The 19,983-nt window shown below is 53.2% G+C and overlaps 1 protein-coding gene and 1 long non-coding RNA gene across 4 annotated transcripts in view; one reads left to right on the top strand and one right to left on the bottom strand.

Moving 5' to 3' along the window:
* The window catches only part of RAP1GAP (RAP1 GTPase activating protein), a 71,818-nt gene that overhangs the window by 13,789 nt on the left and 38,046 nt on the right, over positions 1 to 19,983 (top strand). For all 3 annotated transcript variants that reach the window (XR_007516552.1, XM_049878188.1, XM_049878187.1), the window contains exon 2: positions 6,344 to 6,379. The gene's annotated coding sequence lies outside the window, so the exon portion shown is untranslated. The remainder of the gene's footprint in view (positions 1 to 6,343; positions 6,380 to 19,983) is intronic.
* On the bottom strand, positions 14,200 to 15,099 carry LOC126072679 (uncharacterized). The gene is made up of 3 exons (XR_007516553.1): positions 14,972 to 15,099; positions 14,690 to 14,882; positions 14,200 to 14,345 (listed from the first exon to the last, which is right to left on the bottom strand). It is a non-coding gene; the product is annotated as an uncharacterized LOC126072679 (long non-coding RNA).

The following is a 19,983-nucleotide window of genomic DNA, read 5'->3' as shown; positions in this document are numbered from 1 at the left end:
ACCATTAAGTCTGGTCTTTTTATGAGAATTTGAGTTCTGTTCTACATTTTTCTCCTGCTCTGTCCAGGACTCTCTGTTGTGTTCCCTGTCAGGACGGCCATTGGTGGTAGCTGGGCACCATCTAGTTCTTCTGGTCTCAGGCTGGTAGAGTCTCTAGTTCATTTGGTCCTTTAGTCCATTGAGCTAGTATTTTCCTTGTGTCTTTGGTTTTCTTCAGTCTCCTTTGCTCTGAGTAGGATGGGACCAATTGATGTATCTTGCACGGTTGCTCACAAGCTTTTAAGACCTCAGATGCCACTCACCAAAGTGGGATGTAGAACATTTTCTTAATAAACTATGTTATGCCAATTGGCCTAGATGTCCCCTGAAACTATGGTCCCCAGGCTGTATAATAAATTGGTCCCTAGCCAGCAGTATTAGAACTGGTCCCTAACCAGCAACATTAGCATCACCTGGGAACTTGTTAGAAGGGCAAACTCTCAGCAGGGGGTCGAACCAGAATGAACCGGTTCAAAACCCTGGAGCAAATGGAGGCCCAGGGAGAAAAACTAATTAGCGCAAAGCCACATTGGAGGCTGAATGATCCAGGGCACAAAGCCCAGGCAGATGTCCAGGGTAGGAATAACAGAGACGGGGAGAGGGTTTGGCGGACAGGCAAGAGTTGGTCCCACCAGCCCCACCTGGGGCTCAGGCCTGAGATCTTCCAGGAGTCTGCCCCCCCCATCTTTACATTTTCCTGCTGAGGGATGGTAGAGGGAGCTGGAGGCAGGTGGGTGGAACTCTCAGAGTTCAACCTGAGGTGAACTTGAAAAGGGAACTGTGAAACCTCCACCGCCATGCCCTTCTCTCCTCTTCACACAGTCTGGCACCTGTTTGAACAACTTGGGTGCAAATCTCAGAGGCCCAGATGGAGAGGCTTCCTCCCAGAGAGAGGGCCTGGGCCCTGGAGGGCAGCCTGGCTCTGGTTTCTAGGCTAAAGGCTGGAGGGAAAGGAAGAAGAAGGCTTTACCCCACCCTGAAAATGGCAATGACTTCCCAGTACCATTTGGTGAGTACTCGCTCTGTGCTGACTTCGGAGTAATGAGTTCCCTGTCATAGTGGGTCGGTGGGGGTCAGATGTCTGGGGGTATTAGGTATTGTGTTTGAGGTCACACAGCTAGGAAGTGTCAGAGCTGGAACTTGAACCCAGGGAGCCTGGTCTAGTACCCACACCCTTAACCACTATACTACACTCTGTGTGTATGTGTGTGTGTCTGTCTGTCTTTCTGTCCTGGAGGCTGTTCCACGTACTCACATGCAGACCTGCCCAGTTCTTTCCAACTGCATGGTGTCAATGGATCATTATTTATCCAGTTCCCTCTTGATGGACATTTAGTTTGTTTGGGAACGCTTGATACTAAATCTTTGCTAACCCTACAAAAAATGGTAATTTCATATAGTCTAGCCTAATACAAATGATATTGAAGCAAGTGCTTTATTTATTGAGCGAACACATATTATGTACCAAATACTGTTCTAAATGCTTTACAAATATTAACTATTTGATCCTTGGCACAACTTTTTGAAATAGGTACTATTATTATTGTCATCGTCCCCATTTTGCAGGTCAAGAAACTGAGGCACAGGAAATTAAGTAACTCGCCCAGGTCACAGAGCTGACCAGCGGGATAGCTGGAATTTGAACCCTGGGAGGTTCACAAATCTGAGGATACAATTGTGGGCCTCACTCTCCCTTGTCCTTTGCCATTCATGGGCTGTAATGCAGAGGATAAATTCTTGGATATAGACTTACAGGTTAAGGAGGTACATTTAAATTCTGCTGTTGCTTGATGGACCAGGGACAGACTAGGGAGCTGGAGTTCTGCTGCATCCCTGGCCCCAAGAACGTGACCCCCACTAGCCACCCCCACCCCCAGCTCTTGCCAACAAGGCAGCTGCAGCCTGAGAGGCTGGAGTCCACACTAGGCTCTTTGTCTGCAGTGGGAACCCTGCGGCCCCCACGGCCCTTCTCAAGGGCCCACTGTCCTAGCAGTGGTAGGGCCTCCCGGGGGCCAGGCCCGGCTGGGAAACTTGGCACATTGGAGGCCCCTGGGCCGCCCTGCCAAGTGGGCATGGAGGGCCCACAGTAGTCATTCCTACTGAAAAGATGGACAAGCAAGGCTGAGTGTGAGGTGCAGGAACCCGATGGGGTGGAATCCTGGGTCCCAGCCCTGGCACTGTGCATCCCTCTCCATGGGCCAGGCCCACTCCTGGTTCCCCTACCCTCAGCCCCCTCCAGATCTCTGGTAGCCCCCACGGCTGCTGCTACCACTTAGGAAGGAAGGCCTTCCTTCCTCCTCAGGCAGCCTGAGTGCTCCTAGCACCTGTCCCTCAGGAGCCCTATGATGGGTGGGTTTCCCATACTGCCCTGGGCTGCTGTTGCTTAAGGGACCAGGGGCAGACCAGGAATCTGGGAGTGTCCTGCTTCATCCCTGGCCCAGAAAATGTGACCCCCAATAGCCGCCCCCATCTGGGAGCTCCGTGGTATGGCCCAGAGTAGAAGGGCGCCAGCCTTGGCTTCAGAGCGTTCTGGCAAGGGGAAGCTAGATCCTTCTCTGAGGGCTGAAGACCAATCACACTTGCCCCACCCAGGCTCTAAACTCTGGAGGGGGCTCCTCCACCTCTGTGAGCAAGAGTTTGGAGAGAAGGAGTTCAGGGTGGGAGCAATGAGAGGGGCTGGGTGTGGGCTAAGAGACAAATAATTGTTGTGAGTGAAGGTCTCAGTTTCCTTATGCCTGAAATGGGAGGGGGGGCACCCTTTGCTGTGTCACCTCCCCCTGCCTGCATGCTGGCCCTTTGCAAACTGTGGAGCCCTGTATGCAGGCCAGTCATTTCCTGGGGAAGATGGAGCTAATGAAGCCCTGGCCCAGGGCCCAGGCAGAACCGTTCCTGAAAGGTTTCTAAAGGACTCCTGCACCCTGTTGTTGTGTCCTTGGCTGTCCTTTCCCCTCTCACCCCCATGTGCCTGTTCCCTGCAAGTCTTTTAAACAGAAAACCCCATAGGAAACCTCAAGGCTCTGGGGGCCTTCCTGGGTGCAGGGGGCAGGGAGAATAATTTCTCTCTCTATGGGAGAAGAGTGAGTCCTGGGGACAGGGCCAGTGTCCTGGTGTCTCCTGACACATCTCCACTTGCAGTGGGGGAGACAGCTTACTGTGGGGCCCAGCACTGGACTGTGAGATCTGGGTGCTCACAGAGGAGGGCTCAGGGAGTGTTTGCTGAGTGAGTGAGTGAATGACTCACCAGCTGCATGCTCAGAGTCTTGAGTCTTGAAGGTTGGTGAGTGAGGGGTCCTGCTCCTCCTCCTCACCCCAGGGCAATGTTGGCCCCTTGGGGTTGGTGAGGGTAGGCAAGGGAAGGGCTATAGGAAACCCCATTCATTCATTCATTCATTCATTTGCCTGACGAGCAGACTGTCTAACCCAAGATCCAGACCTACACCTTGTAGTTGGCAGTTATTGAGCACTTACTGTGTACTAGGGTCTGGGCTGAGCACTTTACATGCATTAACTCAGATCGCCACAAGGGCCTTATGAGGCAGGTGGGATTAGTCCCATTTTATAGATGAGAAGCTCGAGGTGCAGGGAGGGGCAGTGGCTTGTCCACCGAACAGACCGTTTGACCCTGGATTTCAAGTCCTTAGCCTTGCCAGCTGGGAGCTCCCCCCTAGTGATGAAGGAGGAGGGAGGAGGGTCGGATCCCCGACAGAGCCCAGTGGCTAGAGCGGGGCTGGAGGAGGTGTCCGTCCCCGAAGCGGACCGGCAGCGCGGTGCCCTCAGTCGGGACTCGCTGGTCGGGGTGGTGGAGGAGGAGGAAGAGGTGGAGGCACCGCCCGCCCTCCGGGGCCCCGCTCGGAAAGTCCAGCAGAGCCCCCGCCGCGGCCCGCCGAGGGCGGCGCGAACAAGCGGCCTTTCTGTGCGCGGCCGTGGCCCGGCGCACGGTGCCCCTGGCAGCTGGCTCGCCGCCCGCGGGGGCGCGGACAATCCCCGGGCCTGTGGCCGGGGGCGGGGCGGCCCGGTTGCCAAGGTGACCGGGCGCGGGGAAGGCGGCTCCTGCTCCGCGCGGGCCGGCGGCGGCGGCACCATGAGCGGCCGCAAGCGGAGCTTCACCTTCGGGGCCTACGGCGGGTAGGTGCGCCGGGCGGGGGCGCCCGCGGGTGTGTGGCTGCAGGCCTGCGGCGGGGCCCGGGCCGACCTGGGTTTGCCTGTTTCCGTAGTTGTGTGTGCGGTATGGTGCGTTGGTGAGTCTTCGCCTGTGTATAATCTTGTGTGTCTGCGTATGTGTGTTATCTTGCAGCATCTGTGTGTGTGTGTGATCTTGCGTGTCTGTGCTTGTGTGTAATCTTGTGTGTCTGCATGTGTGTTATCTTACGGTATCTGTGTGTGTGATCTTGTGTGTCTGCCCTTGTGTGTAATCTTGTGTGTCTGCATGTGTGTAATCTTGCGGTGTCTGCTGGTGTGTGTGTGTGATAATCTTGCAGTGTCTGCTTGTGTTTGTGTGTGTTCCAGTTGGTTATCTCAGTGCTTGTGTGGGGACGTGAACACCCTGTGGGCATTTCTGTTTGTGTCTAAGTGTGTGACAGTGCTGATGTGTGTGTATGTGTGTGCCCGTGCGTATGTGTGTCCCCATATGTGGGTGCATGTATAGGCAGGTGGTGCCAGGGGAGGTCAGAGGAGGCCCTGCGCTGCCCCCTTGTCCCAGGGCTGCTGGCCACCCTGGTTGTGGCTGGCCCATCTTGGTGTTGCTGTCCCTCCTGGCTCCAAGTGCCCACCTCAGAGGGGTGCAGAGGAGGGGTGGGGGAATTCCTGCCCGAGGGCAAGATTTGGCGAAGTGGAAAGAAGGTGAGGCAGGCAGGCAGGTTCCAGAGCCCCCTCTATGCAGCAGCTGTGTGACCTTCACCAGGCCCCTGCCTCCGGGGGCACAGACTCCAGCGGTCAGAGGGACTCAGAGGACCCGCCTTTGGGGCGTGGAGGCAACTGGGGCTCATACATGTAAAATAGCGGGCGCATAGTAGGTGCTCGTTGAGCTATGGGGCTTGTGTCCAGGAGGCCTCCTCCTCCAAGGGAACTCAGGCTGAGGGCTGGGGTGGGAGGTGAGGGGGTTACCTCATTTCTGGGGGCCCTGCCAGTCGTCAGGTGACAAGGAGAGCCTGACTTGGGCCCAGAGTTTGCTGGTCAGCTGACCCCGAGGGGCAGCCCAGGGGGTGGGGCTGGGTTCTGTTTTGTGACCTTGGCCAAGTCCCAGCCTCGCTGGCTTCACTTTCCTTGTCTGCAGAGTCAACCTTTTGCATCAGGCAGCCCCAGGGCCCCCAGCCCTTCCTCCTCAGAAGACACCCCTCGCTGGCCCAGTCCAGTTTTCAGCCCCCTCTCCATCCCATCTGGTCTCTGGGCAGGAGGCAAGGGTTGTTTGTTGTCCCAACAACTGCTGGAGCCCCTTGGCCCCCAGCTGGGAAGGAGGGTGGAGGCCACTTCAGCCCTCCTCAGCCCTCCCCCACCCCAAGGTGCCCTCAAAGGGCACTGGGGGTGAGAATCTGGGAGGCAGCACTGTCCATACGCTCTCCCTGAGGCTGGACCTGTAGGGATTTGAGGGAGACAGGTTCTGGGGTGCCCCCTGAACTCTGGGGGCTTGAGATCTTCCTCGGGCTCTGCTTTGGGGGACAGGATATGGCTGTGTGTGTTGGGGGCAGAGGTGGGGGAGCAAAATCTACTCAGGTCTTCTGGTCCTGGCCTCCTCGGCATTTGTCCCCTGGGTGGATAGGATCGAGGCAGGCTGCTGGGGCTGGGAATTGGGAGGGTTGCTCTTGCCCGCACCATAAACACCCAGCACAATCCCCTCTGGAAACACTCTAAACTGGTTTCAGCTGCACCCCTATATCCCTGTTCTGACCCCCCACTATTGTTGTCACTGTCCCACTCATCCGTCCCAAGACCCTCCCCCGATGCTGGATCCCCATCTCTGCTAACACCCCATAACCCAGTCCTCGGCCCCTGCTTATATGTCCCCGTGACCCCAATCCTGCCTCTTTTCCTTACTTCTTAAGCCATACACTTTCCCATATCCCTAATATTTTGTCCCTCCCCTTAATAATTCTGCCTGCTCTTGGGGCTCCCCAGCTGGGGTGAGGGCCCCTGGCAGGGCAAGGGACATGGTGACAGTGCATCAGGCATCCTTAGAAACAGGACCTGCTCCAGGTCCCCCCAGGAGGGCCGGGGTGGGGGTGCTGGCCTGATGTACTGGGCAAAGGGGAGCTATAAGTGTGTGAGAAGGGGCTGCCCCTCACCTGCCACCCATCTTGCTGTGTTTCAGGGTGGACAAGTCCTTTGCCCCTCGCCGGAGTGTGTGGTGAGTACTTGGGCCTCTCAGGAAGGGCTGGGTTGGCTTGACTGACCCTTGGGGACACCTTCAATCCATTCTCATCCCCTACAACACCAGGCCACACCCCACCAACCCTCTGACCACCCTCTCCAGGCCATATGGCAGGAAGACCCTCTTACCAGTTATGCCCCCAAATATTCTTCCCCACAGTTCTTTCTAGAGCTCAGCCTTGGAGTTAGGCAAATCAGGTTCCAATCTCAGCTCTGCCACTCTCCTTGTGACCTTCAGCAATTCAGCTAACCTCTCTGAAACTCAGTTTTCTCATCTGTAAAATGGGGGTTAAAACACCTATTTAATAGAGTGTAGTGTCCTATAGGGTCGCTATGAGTCGGAATGGACTTGACGGCACTGGGTTTTTGTTTTTTTTTTTTTAGTGTTGTAAAGGAGTCCCTGGGTGGTGCAAACTGTTAAGCGCTCAGCTGCTACCTGAAAGGTTGGCAGTTTGAGACCCTCAAAGAGATAGGCTGACACAATGGCTGCAACAGTGGGCCTAAGCAAGCATAGCCACGATTGTGAGGATCGTGCAGGCCCAGGCAGTGTTGTACATAGGGTCGCTATGAATTGGTACCGACTTGATGGCACCTAACAACAATAACAACAGAAGTGCCTTGGAAGAAATGCCTGGTGATCTACTTCCAAAAAATCAGCCGTAAAAAACCCTGTGGAGCACAATTCTACTCGGACAGATATGGGGTCACCATGAGTCAAAATCGACTTGACAGCAACTGGTCACTGGTTTTAAAGTTGTAAAACACAACAAAACAAAACCAAACCTGGGACCTGGCATATTGCAGGCCCTCACCAGACATGTTTCCTTCCTTTTCCTCTTCTCCGTTCCTTCTTATCTCCTGTGGCTCCTGGCTGGGCTGGGGGGCCTTTCCACAGACCCCCCAACCCTGCATACCCGGCCCTCAGAAGCCCCTCCCCCACCCCTCCTCCTGTTCTATGCGCCAGAAGCTGCCCTCTGCTTTGGAGGAGGAGGGAGAGAGACAGCGCGTCTGCAGCTTCCCTAACACTGGGAGGAGGCAGGAGGAGGTGCAGCCTCACCTCGGGATTTGCGGCACCCCCAATGCCCCTGCAGGCGGGCGCTTCCTGGGCTCCCTGGCACCAGCGTCACATGGGCCCCGGCTGGCTGCTCCTGCTGCCACTTCGGCTCCAGCAGGCGAGCCCCCAACAGCTCTGGTTCCTGCTTCGTTCCCCTGCTGAGGGCTTCCCAGGGTCCCCAGGCCCTGCAAAGGTCCCTGGCTGATGGATGATTCCTATCTGGTATCATTGCCTCACCTGCCACCATAGCCCTCCTGGGAAGCTGCACCTGGGGTGGATGGCGTGGCAGGGGTGGGGGGGTGGGGGAGGGCCCAGGCTGAACTCCATTGCCTGCCTTTTTATTTTCCTTTGATGCTCTCTGTGCAACCTGGGGCCAGTTACTCTCCCTCTCTGGCCCTTATCTCCTGACCTGTGCCCAGTCAATCTGTAGACATTACTTCTGAGCCTCTACTGTGTGCAGTTCAGTGTGCTATGCCCAGAGTAGGGTAGGGCGAAGGGAGGTAGAGACAGGCAAGGAAGACATAGCCCTTCCTTCAGGGAGTTCAGTAATAATATCAACAATAACTACCACTAGTCAAGCACCTGCTATGCATATAGTAGGCACTGGTTTAGATGCTGGACATGCATCATCTCACATAATCTTTACCACACCCCCAAATTAGGGGCTATTATCTGTAGTTACAGATGAGAGCAGTGAAGCACAGAGAGGTGAAGTGACTTGCCCAAGGTCACACAGCTACTCCGTGGCAGAGCTGGGATATGAACAGTAGTCTTTCAGACTGTGCAGAGTCCAGAGCCTCATCCACAGGGAGAGTCTGAGCTAGAGATTCACTTGAGGGAAGACTCGGAGACAGAGAAGGCTCACTCTTGGGAGCTCTGGACCAAGAATCACAGACAAAGGCCTAGGATTGATAGTAACTGACCAGTTGTGTGACTTTGGGCAAGTTCTTTTCCCTCTCTGGGCCTTAGTTGACACATCTATAAATTAGGGGTCTGGAATCCCCAGGGCATGCCCATTACCCACAAGGCCTTGCCCTACATCTTCCTAGCTGGAGCTGCTGTCCAAGGTGCTAACCCCTAGGCCCTCTCTTCCTAACTGTGGGGAGCCAATTGTTCAGCACCAGCCTGAGGCTGGCATATAGTTGCTGTGTGCCGCCTGGTGGATTCCAACTCATAGTGGCCTTATAGGACAGAGTAGAACTGCTCCATACGGTTTCCTAGGCTGTAATCTTTACAGAAGCAGATGGCCAAGTCTTTTCTTCCATGGATCCGCAGGTGGGTTCAAGCTGCCAACCTTTCGGTTAGTAGCCGAACACTTCACCACTGCGCCACCAGGGCCCCTTAGCATATAGTTACTGCTTTGTAAGTAGTGGCCATTTTTACTTTTAATTGTGATTTCCGAGCATTCAAGGCCTGTCCCTACCTCCCTTTCCAGCCTACCCTGAGCTCTGTGCTCTGGTCAGCAGGAATATGGCACCTATCAGCTGCCTGTCTGTGCTTTTGCTCACATCGTCCCCTTGCTTTGACGTGCCCTCACCTCCCACCCCCACAAGCCCTCCCCATACCTCCAGGCGACCTTGGTCACCTTGTGTTGAGTGTTTCCTTTCCTGATCCCGGCATCCCATCCCTCTCTCCTTGGAGAGCCTCCCCTGCTTATTGTGCCTGCAGAACACACATTAGCACTCGCTCCCAGCCTAGTGCAGAGAGCACAGACTTCGAGTCTGACAGGCATGGATTTGAACCTGACCTTGGGCATATCACTCCCTCTCTCTGAGCCCCAGTTGATTTTCATTGATATTTGTCATATTGGATATTTCGGTGAGTTGAACGTGTCCACATAACACTGTAGCGTGAGGTAGGCTCTGAATTCCTTGAAAGCAGGGGTTGCTTGAGTTACTTTTGTGCTTGATTTAGCTCCATTTCCCAGCATGAGGCCCGTGAACCTCAGTTTTTTCATCTATAAAATGGGGATCAAAATATCTCCTTAACAGAGCCCCATACGGTTTCCAAGGCTGTAGATCTTTATGGAAGCAGACTGCCACATCTTTCTCCCTCTGAGTGGCTGGTAGGTTTAAACCGCTGACCTTTTGGTTAGCAGCCAAGCATTTTAACCACTGCGCTACCAGGATGCCTTTTAATAGAGAGTAAGTGGGGGGCTGTATTTTTCTCATCTCCCTGTCCTCCGTATGTTCTTACATAGCTTCCTATACCCAGTAGATGCTTAATGAATATTTCTGGAATTGAATTGGATGTGTTCAGAGAGTGGAATGAGTGGAGGTAGGCTGGGAGAGCTTCCTGGAGGAAGCATGGTTTTCCCCTTCATTTTTTTTTTTTAAGATTAAAAGATTAGGGCTTCGATCAGGGGAGCAGTAAGGCCTGGTAGAGGCCAGATGTGATCCTGGCTGGATTCTCCTACCTTGTCCCCATCAGCAGGTTAGGTCGTCTGTGGTGGAGGGGATTAGAGCAAGCATACAAAAATGTAAGAGGAAGTGAGGCCCAGTGGTAGGGCTTGGGGCCTGTGGGACTGTGGGTAACTCAGAGTGCTGGGGTAAGGGCTGGGCATTGAAAGGGGACACTAGTGGGGGAGGAGGAGGTAAAGAGGCATCAGGGTGGGGAAATAGCTGGGTGGACTTGGTGGGGGGGCATCTGAAAATAACCAGAGGAAGAGGAGAGTTAACTTTGACCTTAAAGCTGGGAACCTGGGAGGAGGAGGCAGGGCCCAGCGAGGACTGAGTGCTAGCTGGGCCGGGCATTGATGGTCTAATCAAATCATGGCAACACTTGACCCTAAAAAAAACTAGTTGCTGTCAAGTTGATTCCAACTCACGGTGACCCCTCAGAATAGATTTGTTCTGATTCCAATGGTTGATTTTTCGGAAGGAGATCTCCAGGCCTTTCTTCTGAGGTACATCTGGGTAGACTCAAACTTCCAACCTTTTGGTAATAGCCAAGTGCATTAACCTTTTGTACCACCTAGGGACTCTGAGTTGACCCGAATGTCCCCATTTTGCAGAGGCCAAAACCAAGGCTGAGAGAGGTGAAGGCTCCGCTGTCACACCGCTGGCAAAGGCTGGATTTGAATCCAGATTTTTTTCTTAGACGGAAGAGGCCTTGGTTAGAGATCGGAAAGCCACAGAAATGAGAGAAGGCTGGGCTATGAGGTGAGGGTGCAGAGGAATAATGAGATGAACCTAAACGGGTCCCCACATGGGGGGGCGGTCACTGACTAGCCCCGTGTGTCCCACCGGGAGAGCCCATCTGGTCATTGAGATGTCTCCTCTCGCAATAAGGCTGCCAGTTACTCCTGGATACAGAGCGCTTTCTCCATCCCAGATCCTGGGCCAAGAAGTTCACCTGGATTATGTCAATTCCATCCTCACACCAGGCTTACAAGGTGGAGACTCTTACCATCCATCCCCATCTTACAGATGAGGAAACTGAGGCTCAGAGCAGGGAAGGGGACGTAGTCAGTGAGTGGTGAGCCAGGACTGGCAGCGAGGCCAGCCTGATGCCTGAGCCCATGTCTTTAGCCTCTGCTATTCTAGATGCTGTTTGTGCCAAGTGCTGGGCTTGGGCAGGCGGGCCCTGTCCTCAGGTGGCTCCTCTCTGCGATCACTGCTGGAGGCCCTGGGGGCCCATGTGCTGCTGCGGGAAGCACGAGGCTGGCCTCATTAGTGGGTTTGAAATGCCAAGTGGGTACAGCCTCCTGGGCCTCCTCATCTATTATGCATCTGGTGGGCAGGCCCCCGGCAGGCAGCTGCCAGGGCAGTAGTAGCTGCTTCCTGAGCTCACACCTGCCACCATACCTCTGGGCAGAGATCCCCTAGGGAAAATGCCAAGACAGCTCCTGCCTCATCCCCCTGGACCAGCTAGGGCAAGGGAGTCCCACTGGGGACAGAGGCATGGACGTGGCCCCCAACTCATTATTGGACCTGTCTCAGCAGCCACTTCTGGAAGAGACAGGGACCTCAGTCAAGCTGGGGGTTCATTTAGGACCAGATGGGCAGGGGTAGGCTGACATAGAATCTTAGATGCCAGGCTCCTTGCTACATAGGACCTCAGAGTGATAGAGTCGTGGTCATTTATTCATCAGTCATTGATTCAGCCATAAGTACTACTGAGCACCTATGTATGCCAAGCACGGTTCTAGCTGCTGCAGGTCCAGTGGAAAATGGGACAGGCCCAGTCCCTATTCTCAGAGAGCTTGGTTTGGCCAGTACTTCACCTCTCTGAGCCTCAATTTCCTCATCTATAAAATGGGGAACGGGGGGACAGACTGTAAGGGAGTAGACAAGAAAAAAAACTATGATGGCTACTGGAATTTTAAAGCAAGGATATAAGCTAACCAGAGCTGGTCTTTACACCTAGAGCTCACTGTGTGCCTGGAGGTGCTCCACAGCCCTTTCCATACATTAATGAGTTTAATCCTCACAACAACCTCGTGTTTAGGGCTGAGGAAACTGAGGCACAGAGGTTAAGTAACCTGTTCAAGTCTCTTGGCAAAGCTGAGACTTGAACCTCTGCAGCTGAACTCCAGTTTGGCCATGACCCTGTGCTGTGTGGCTGGAGAATGGAGGAGGGAGAGTAGTTAGGGAAGGCCTTTCTGAGGTGATGGCATTTGAGCTAAAACCAGGAAAAGCAAAGAGGCCAGTGTGGCTAGTGGGATGGGGAAGAGCAAGGTCAGAGGTGGTTAGGAGAGGGGACCAGTTTGAGCAGGGTCTTGCAGGCAGGGTAGGAGTTTGGATACAATATCAGGAATTGACACACAGGACCATTAAGTCTCAGATTCCTGGCTTTGTAGAATCTTAGAGAATTTGGGCCCCTACAATCTTCGAAGGTAGAAGAGACCTTTGTGGTACCTCTGTTGGCCTCCCACTCAGCAAGGAACCCTGACCTTTAGTTTACAATCCCTTTGAGTGTTGGAAAAAGCCTTTGGGTGTCCTGAGAAAAAAGGCACCTTTATTTCCAGTGACTTCATGGGCCTCTTGAAGCCCACCATCCCCAGGCTGAGCCTACCATGACTTCTTGGTAGCTCCTTGACTAGCCTTTCCTTGCACACTCCCAGTGACAGGAGGCTCACAATCCTTGAAGTAGCCCATCCCATTGCTGGGCAGCTCAGATGGGTAGAAAAAGCTCTTCCTTACTTAGAACCAACTGCCTGAGCCTAGGTACACCCTCTGGGGCTTCCCACTCCCACAAGGGCCTTCCAGAGATAAAGGCAGAGATTATGTCTTTCCAGGTCTGCTCTTTCCAGACTCAACATTGATTCATTTCAGCCCTCCCTCTGTCTCATCCTCCATTCAGCTCTGAAGCCCTAAAAAAAAAAAAATTTTTTTTTTTTTTAACCTCCCTGGGTAGGGACCAGGTGACCCCCTTTCTGGAGAAGGCCACCTCCTTAGGGTTTCTGGAAGGGGCCCCAGGCCGTAGAGATACCTTCTCCAGAAAAGGACCTTCTAGCTTCAGGAGACATGAAAAAATCCCCTCCGTGTAGGTTTTGGTTCTAGGACTCCACTAGTTTGCTGTCTGCTCTTGAGCAAGGGAGTCTCCATCTCTGGGCAGTTCCTCCTACCCTACCTTTGGCACAGTGAGGAGGCACTGATGGTCCCTGATGGCTCTTGCTGCTCTGGCGGACTGTGATTCTGAGTCCCTGAGTCTGGATAGCTCCGCTCACTCCTACATCCTGGCAATGCTTGCGCTTGGGCCCCCTTGTCTGGGGTGGCGTATAGAAAGGTTTAGAAGGCTTGGATTCTGTAGTCAGGCACCTGAGTTCAGATACCAAATGTCACTTTCAGTTACTTGCTGTGTGGTTTGCCCTAGCTACTTTGCCTCTCTGAGCCTCAGCATCCACGTGATGAAATAACATTGCTTATCCCACGAGTGTCTTAGAATGAAATGAGATCCAGTGTGTGTACTCAGTGGCTGTTCTCCCCTCTCTCTGAGCATTTGCATTTTAACAGAAAAGTCTCATGAGACCAAAGAGAATCTCGAATGGTGGAAATTTAGGCACTGTGCTGATTTGGTTGAGGAGAGGTGGTTAAGGAGGGAATTTTTCTAATATAACCAAACCCCATAAAGGCTCCCCTGAGCGCAAGGTCTTCCACAAGGCAGAAAGTCATTCATTCATTTAGCAAATCAAATCAATAAACATTTAGTGGGGGTGCCCTCTGAGGGCCAAACCTGCTGGGCACTGGGGACATGGCGATGAAGATGGCAGACGAAGCCACTCTTCTCTAGGGGTTCACATTCTGGATGGGCGGAATAAGGGATGAGGTGGTTCTAATGGGGATGATGAGTGCTGATGGGGGAGACGTGGTTGTGGGGGGCACTGAGAGCTCAGAGAAGGACTCCTCCCCCACATCTGGGAATCAGGGGACCCTTCCTGGAGGAGGTGCCTCAGAAGCTGAAACCCAAAGACCAAGTTGAAGTGGGCCAGGTAGATGCGTGTCTGTGTGTGTGGGGTGGAGTGGGGGCAGTGTTGAGAGAATGTTCCAGAAGCAGGATAGTAGGTCAGCAATGTGGAGAAAACCATGTGGCAGGACGTGCTGGGCACAGGACAAGTGGGCCTGGCAGGTGAAGGCAGGAGAGGGTCTTGTGCCTGCAAACCCCATCAGGACTTCTGGTGGGGTGTTCTGGGAAGGCTCCAAACCCCCAAGCCACCATGGGGCAGAGACCTGCCATGGCTCCCATTTGTCCACCCACCCTCCCAGCTCCAGGAACTCACTATGCACGTTGAGTTATTCTGTAAGCGTTTACTGAGCCCTGTTTACTGAGCCCCAGTGCTGTGCTATTGGGATGGTGCTGGCAAACCCCGGAGCTCCGGGCTCTGGCCCTGGAAGGTGCTATGTGGCTGGGGCATGTTGTCCACTTCTCTGGGTCTCAGTTTCCTTGCCTGTAAAATGAGGAAGTAAAAGTACCTACCTCAAAGCATTGTTTTAGGGATTAAATGAGATTATGTGTGCACAGACCTAAAACCAGGGCCTGGCACAGTGAGTGCCCTGTAGATGCTAGTTATTACTGTTACCTTTGCCGTTGTTATCATTACGTGCTGAGCTCTGCAGAGTGTGCAGAATTGGTCAGTGTGTGAACCCTGCCCTCTGATGCTCACCACCTCTGGGAGGTGAGACCTGCCTGCACATGAACATACCCCTGGCCATGGTCGCTGGCCTTGATGCTGGCCCTGAGTCAGACAGGCCTGGCATTGAGTCCTGGCTGGTGACCCTGGGCAGTACTCACCCTGCTGAGCCTTGGTCTCTTCTTATACAGTGGGGATGTTAATGGTCCCTCCTTCAAGGTGAGTGAGAGGCAGAGAGGAGGCCCAGCGTAACAGGGTAGCTGTTTCAAACCACATGCCACAGGAAGGAGGAAACATTTTGGGCCCAGGTGACCTGGAGAGCATCACTGTCCCACTCTGAGGCTCACTTCCTACCTATAAAACAGGAAGATTGCTGTGATTGCTATGAAGATTGCTCTAAAGTGCTGGGGTTGTAGTAGAGTCAGATGGTCTCTATGATTTACCTGGTCCAAGTGTTTGCTGTGTGACCTTGGGCTAGGGACTTAACCTCTCTGAACCGCAGTATCCACATCTGCAAACAGGGACAACAATATTCACCTCACAGGATTCTTGCAAGGCTTCTATCAGCCATTCATTCACTCAGCAAATACTTACTGAGTCCCTATCGTATGCCAGGTACTAGTCTAAGACTTGGGCTATAGCAGCGAACCCAAGGGACGTGGTCTCTGGCCTCATACAGGTTATGTTCCAGTGCAGGAGACAGACGTGCAACAAGCTGACAGACAAGGTAGTTTTGATGTGTAGCGGGTTGTGAGTGAGGGGGTAGCTGGGAAGGAGCCTGCCTTTGCTAAGGGTACCAGGGAGGGTATTTTGAGACCCGAACGAGAAGGAACCAGTGTGGAAAGGGGGTAAAGCAAGTGTAAAAGCCTTGAGGCAGGAACAGGACTCCTTCCCCCACCCCAATCCTGGAACATTCTAGATCATCTGGCCACAGGTGGTGGTGACTGAGAAGAAAGGGGGGTTGGAAGCGCATCTTCTCTCAAGTCAAAAACTGCTGCCCACAGGGCAGGCGCAAGAGGTGGGGGGTGGACATTGTGGACAGACATGCCAGATGAGGGACACCAGGATTTGGGACATGGCTTGTGTTGGGCCTTGGGTGAGATGGGATGTGCAGGCAGAAGGGCAGGCTTCAGTGCTGTTGGAGCAGGCAGAGGTGGAGCCCACGCAGGGCACAGGTGGAGGGCCAGCCTGGTGCCCTCCTGGTTGGCCCCACCACCCAGGGGTGTCCTGGCGTCTGGCACAGAGACCCTGGGCCTGGGTGGCTATCTGAGGAGAGGCTTGGGGTCTGGGTAGGGAGCAGGCAGGGAGCAGGGGAACACATGCCCACTTTCCCTCTCGCCCCAGCCAGTCTGGGCACTTGTCCCAGAACGCCTGCCAGGCCCAGCCCACCCATGAGAACAGAAGTTCCTTGAGATGACCCCTACACATATGTACACACCCCACACACACACATACCTCGCTTCTCACACTCATGGACTTACCCCTTGTCCAGACAGCCTTGTCATGAACCTGTAGTTAGACATACACATACTCATTCCTGCCGCAGATCGTAACTGAGCGCTGACTATGTGCCAGGCCCCCCAACTGACCCAGTGCTAACCTGAGGAAGCTCTATGTCTAGTGGGAGGGACAGATTGTAATCTAATAATCACACCATGAAACGGGCCAGCCAAACTGATAAATCCATGAAGGCCCGGGACAGACTGCCGAGAAAGCTTATCAGACCTGGCCTGGGGAGGTGGCTCTGGAAAGACCAAATAGCTTTCAAGGTGAGGTGTGATGGAGGAAGACAGGGGAGTGGACCAGGCAGAGGGTACAGCGTGTGCAAAGGCCTGGAGGAGGGAAGGAACACCATAGGCTTGAGAAGCTGAAAGAAAAGGGGGCTAAAAGGAAGTTGGAGAAATGGGGGTGGGGTAGACACACAGGGCCCTGTGGGCCCCGGGAGGTAAGTGCGTCTCCATCCTGCAAGCGGTCGGAAGCCACTGGGGGCTTTTAGGCAGGCAGTGACGTGTTCGGATACAACACGCTCGCACCCAAACCCACGCATGCCCCAGACACGAGCACTTTCTCTCCCACATACGTTTCATGTTCCTGCCAGGCCTCCCATCCACACTCTCACCCACAAATCCCGCACACCCAGGCAAAGCGGCAGGAAACCTGAGCCTGGCTCCCAACAAAAGTGAATTCAGGCATCTGCCCCACCCACCTGCTGATTTGGCTGGCGGGGCGGGCCTCAGATGAGGGGCTGTCTGCCCTGGGCCACTTCCAGCCGGGATTGACCCTTCCTCACTCCACACGTGCGCACAGATGTGCACACACATCCCCCCCCCCGCCTCCCCACCCCCCAACACACACAGGGAAGATGGCTTCTAGCTTAGGAAGCGCTTGTGCAGACATTACCATCGCATTCTCCCAGCAACCTGTAGGGAGGAATTACCAACACCGTCTTATAGCTGAGGACACTGAGGCTCTGAGAGGTGGAGTGACTTGTCCCATTCCCACCCTAGTGCTTGGCATGGCTGAGATATCAACTCAGATCAGTCTGACCTCCTGGTCTGTGTTCGTGCACCCTCGCCACCCACCCAGACGCAGGCACATGCAGGCGAGCTCATCACCTTTCCATGCTCTGGCTGAGAAGCTGACATGCAACCTTCAATGCCAAATTCTTCCAGAAACAGGTTGATCAACACGGGAAGTTATTTAGAGCCCCAGGGAAGGGCCTGGGCCAGCGCATGCCCACCTGCCTGGTGACCTTGTGGCCTTAAGGGGTAGCGTCAGGGGTGGGGTTGGGTACCTGCCAGCCAGGCTGGGGCAGCTCAGAGCATGGAGCTGGAGCAAGGAGCGGAACCGCGTCTGCATTTGCAAATGAGGCAGACAGCCCTGACCCTGCACAGGCTGACCCCAGCTGGCCTGGCTCCCAGGATGTGACAGTTTAGGTCCCAGGGCACAGCCTGGTGTCCAGCTGCCTGGGCTGCTTCTGTCCTGCCTTCCTTCTTCCCTGACCCTCAGACCAGGTTGCCTAATGCGTAATGTAGGGGAAAGAGCATCAGCTTTGCAGTCTTCCGGACTGGGTTTATGACCCAGCTCTGTCAGCTCCTGGCTGGGGGACCTTGGCCACAGTGTTTAACATCCCTCAGTGTCAGCTTCTCCTGCTTGGAATAAAAACAAAAACAAAAAGCCAAACCTGTTGTCATTGAGTCAGTTCTGACTCCAGGCAACCCCGTGTGTTATGGAGTAGGACTGCTCCGGCCTAGGGTTTTCCTGGCTGTAATCTTAACAGAAGCAGATCACCAGAACCTTCTCGTGCAGCGCCACTGGCTGGGTTCAAACTGCCAACCTTTAGGCAGTGGTCCAGCACAAACCATTCGTGCCACCTGGGGACTCATTTGGAACAAGGGGTAAATGATAAGAAGGTTGAGAAAAATAAAGGAGTCATGTACTGAGAGAGCTGATTCAAAATAAGTGCTCAGGTTTTAAAGGTCCTTCATGCTTTTTTTCTGACGACAAAAATAACAAATGCTCGTTGTAAAAATCCAAGTCATGTAAAATATATGCCATAGAAGGTAGAAGTTCCTGCTCCCAGAGATAATCCATGTGAACTTTCATATGCAATTTTTAGTTCTTACAAATGAGACTTTTCTCTTGCAACGTGCTTTTTTCACTTAACAATAGGCCTCAAAGCCCTCTCCTTGTCAGGACTAGTGACCCCTTTGTGATCGATGTATAGTATTCCATGGTTTGCAAACACCTTGATGGATTTAACCAGCCTCCCTTTAATGGAGGGGCCCTGGTGGTGCAGTGGTTAAGAGCTATGGCTGCTAACCAAAAAGTGGGCAGTTTGAATCTGCCAGCCGCTGCTTGGAAGCCCTATGGGGCAGTTCTCTGTCCTATAGAGTCGCTATGAGTCGGAATTGACTCCACAGCAGTGTATTTCTTTTAATGGATGTTAGGGTGCCTTCCAGTTTTTAGCTCTTGCAAACCCTGCTGCAATAAATGTCCTTTGTCCATATATCTTTGTGTATTTGTGTAAGCATTTCTGGATGATAAATGCCTAGAAGTGGAGTTGATAGGCCAAAGAGTAGCACATTTTAATCTTCAATCATAAAAAAAATGTTGCCATTGATTCTGATTTATTGCAACCCCATGTGTGTCAGAGTAGAACTGTGCTCCATAGCGTTCAGTGGCTGATTTTTCAGAAGTAGATCACCAGGCCTCTCTTCTGAGATGCCTGTGGGTGGACTTGAACCTCCAACCTTTTGGTTAGCAGCTGAGTGCGTTAACCCTTTGCGCCAGTAGAGACTCTGTAATCTTTAATAGGAATGTCCACGCAGCCCTCCAGAGAAGTAGTAGCAATCTGTGGGCCCCCAGCAGATCTGTGAAAATCCATTTCCTCAAAGTATTGGGAATTCATCCCCAGCTTCTCCCTGCGGCCACAGGGATCCTAGAGTCATCAGGAAGCATAGAATCCCAAAAGAGGAGGCACCTGGGAAGTTATCTAGTCCAGTCCCTCTCCTCCCTCTGTTCCCCCCACCCCAGAATCTTTTACCCTACACCTGATGGACTCACCCTGCCTTTCTCTGCTTGACAAGGAGCTTAGCACGTTACACAGCTGGCTGCCCTCATGTTGGGCAGCTTTAGTTATTACACTGTTTCTTGTGTTGAACTCTATTGAGTCTACCTTCTCACAAGAAGGAAGAAAGGAAGAGAAGTAGGAAAGGCAGGCAAGTGCTCATAGTTAATGCTTATCAAGCGCTTTACATGTATGAACACATTTCATCCTGACGACAACCCTCGGAGGCCGTCACTGCTGTTATCCCCATTTTACACACTCGAAAACTGAGGCTCAGAGAGGTTAAGTAACTTGCCCAAGCTCGCACAGCTGTTAAATGGCAGAGCCAGGCAGTCTGGCTCCAGAGCCCACATCTCTGACATTATATTGCCTCTCCAGGCAGGACCCTGTAATTTTTAGAGCACCTACTGTATACTCAGCTCTGGGCTAGTCAGATTTTACATATAATATCAAATTTATTCCACACAACAACCCTGCAAAATAGGTATTACTATCCTATTTTGCAGATGAGGAAACCAAGGCTTAGAGAAGTGAAGTGACCTGAAGAACCTAAGGCCCCCTCCACAGGCCCCGCCAGGTGCAGAGTAAGCCACCCAGGGTTTCTCTCTCAACCAGTCCTTGTTGGTCTCCGTTCTTAGTTTCTCATTCTCCCATCCACTCTCTTGTAGAGTCATCTCATCTGAGTCTCAGTTTCCAGTGGAGAAACTGAGGCTTGGAGAGGTTATGGTGATGTAATCACAAATACATGGTGATTTAGAGGCAGAGCCAGGGGTTATCCCTGTCACCTTTAGTAAGCAGATGGTGACCTTGTCCCTCTTTGAGGGGATTTTCCTTGGCCTGTGTAGCTACTCCACCTGGGGAGCCACGAAAAGCAGGAATTTCTGC

This window comes from Elephas maximus, chromosome 3 (genome assembly GCF_024166365.1).
Source record: "Elephas maximus indicus isolate mEleMax1 chromosome 3, mEleMax1 primary haplotype, whole genome shotgun sequence".
NCBI lineage: Eukaryota > Metazoa > Chordata > Mammalia > Proboscidea > Elephantidae > Elephas > Elephas maximus.
This window is presented reverse-complemented; position numbering and strand designations above follow the sequence as displayed.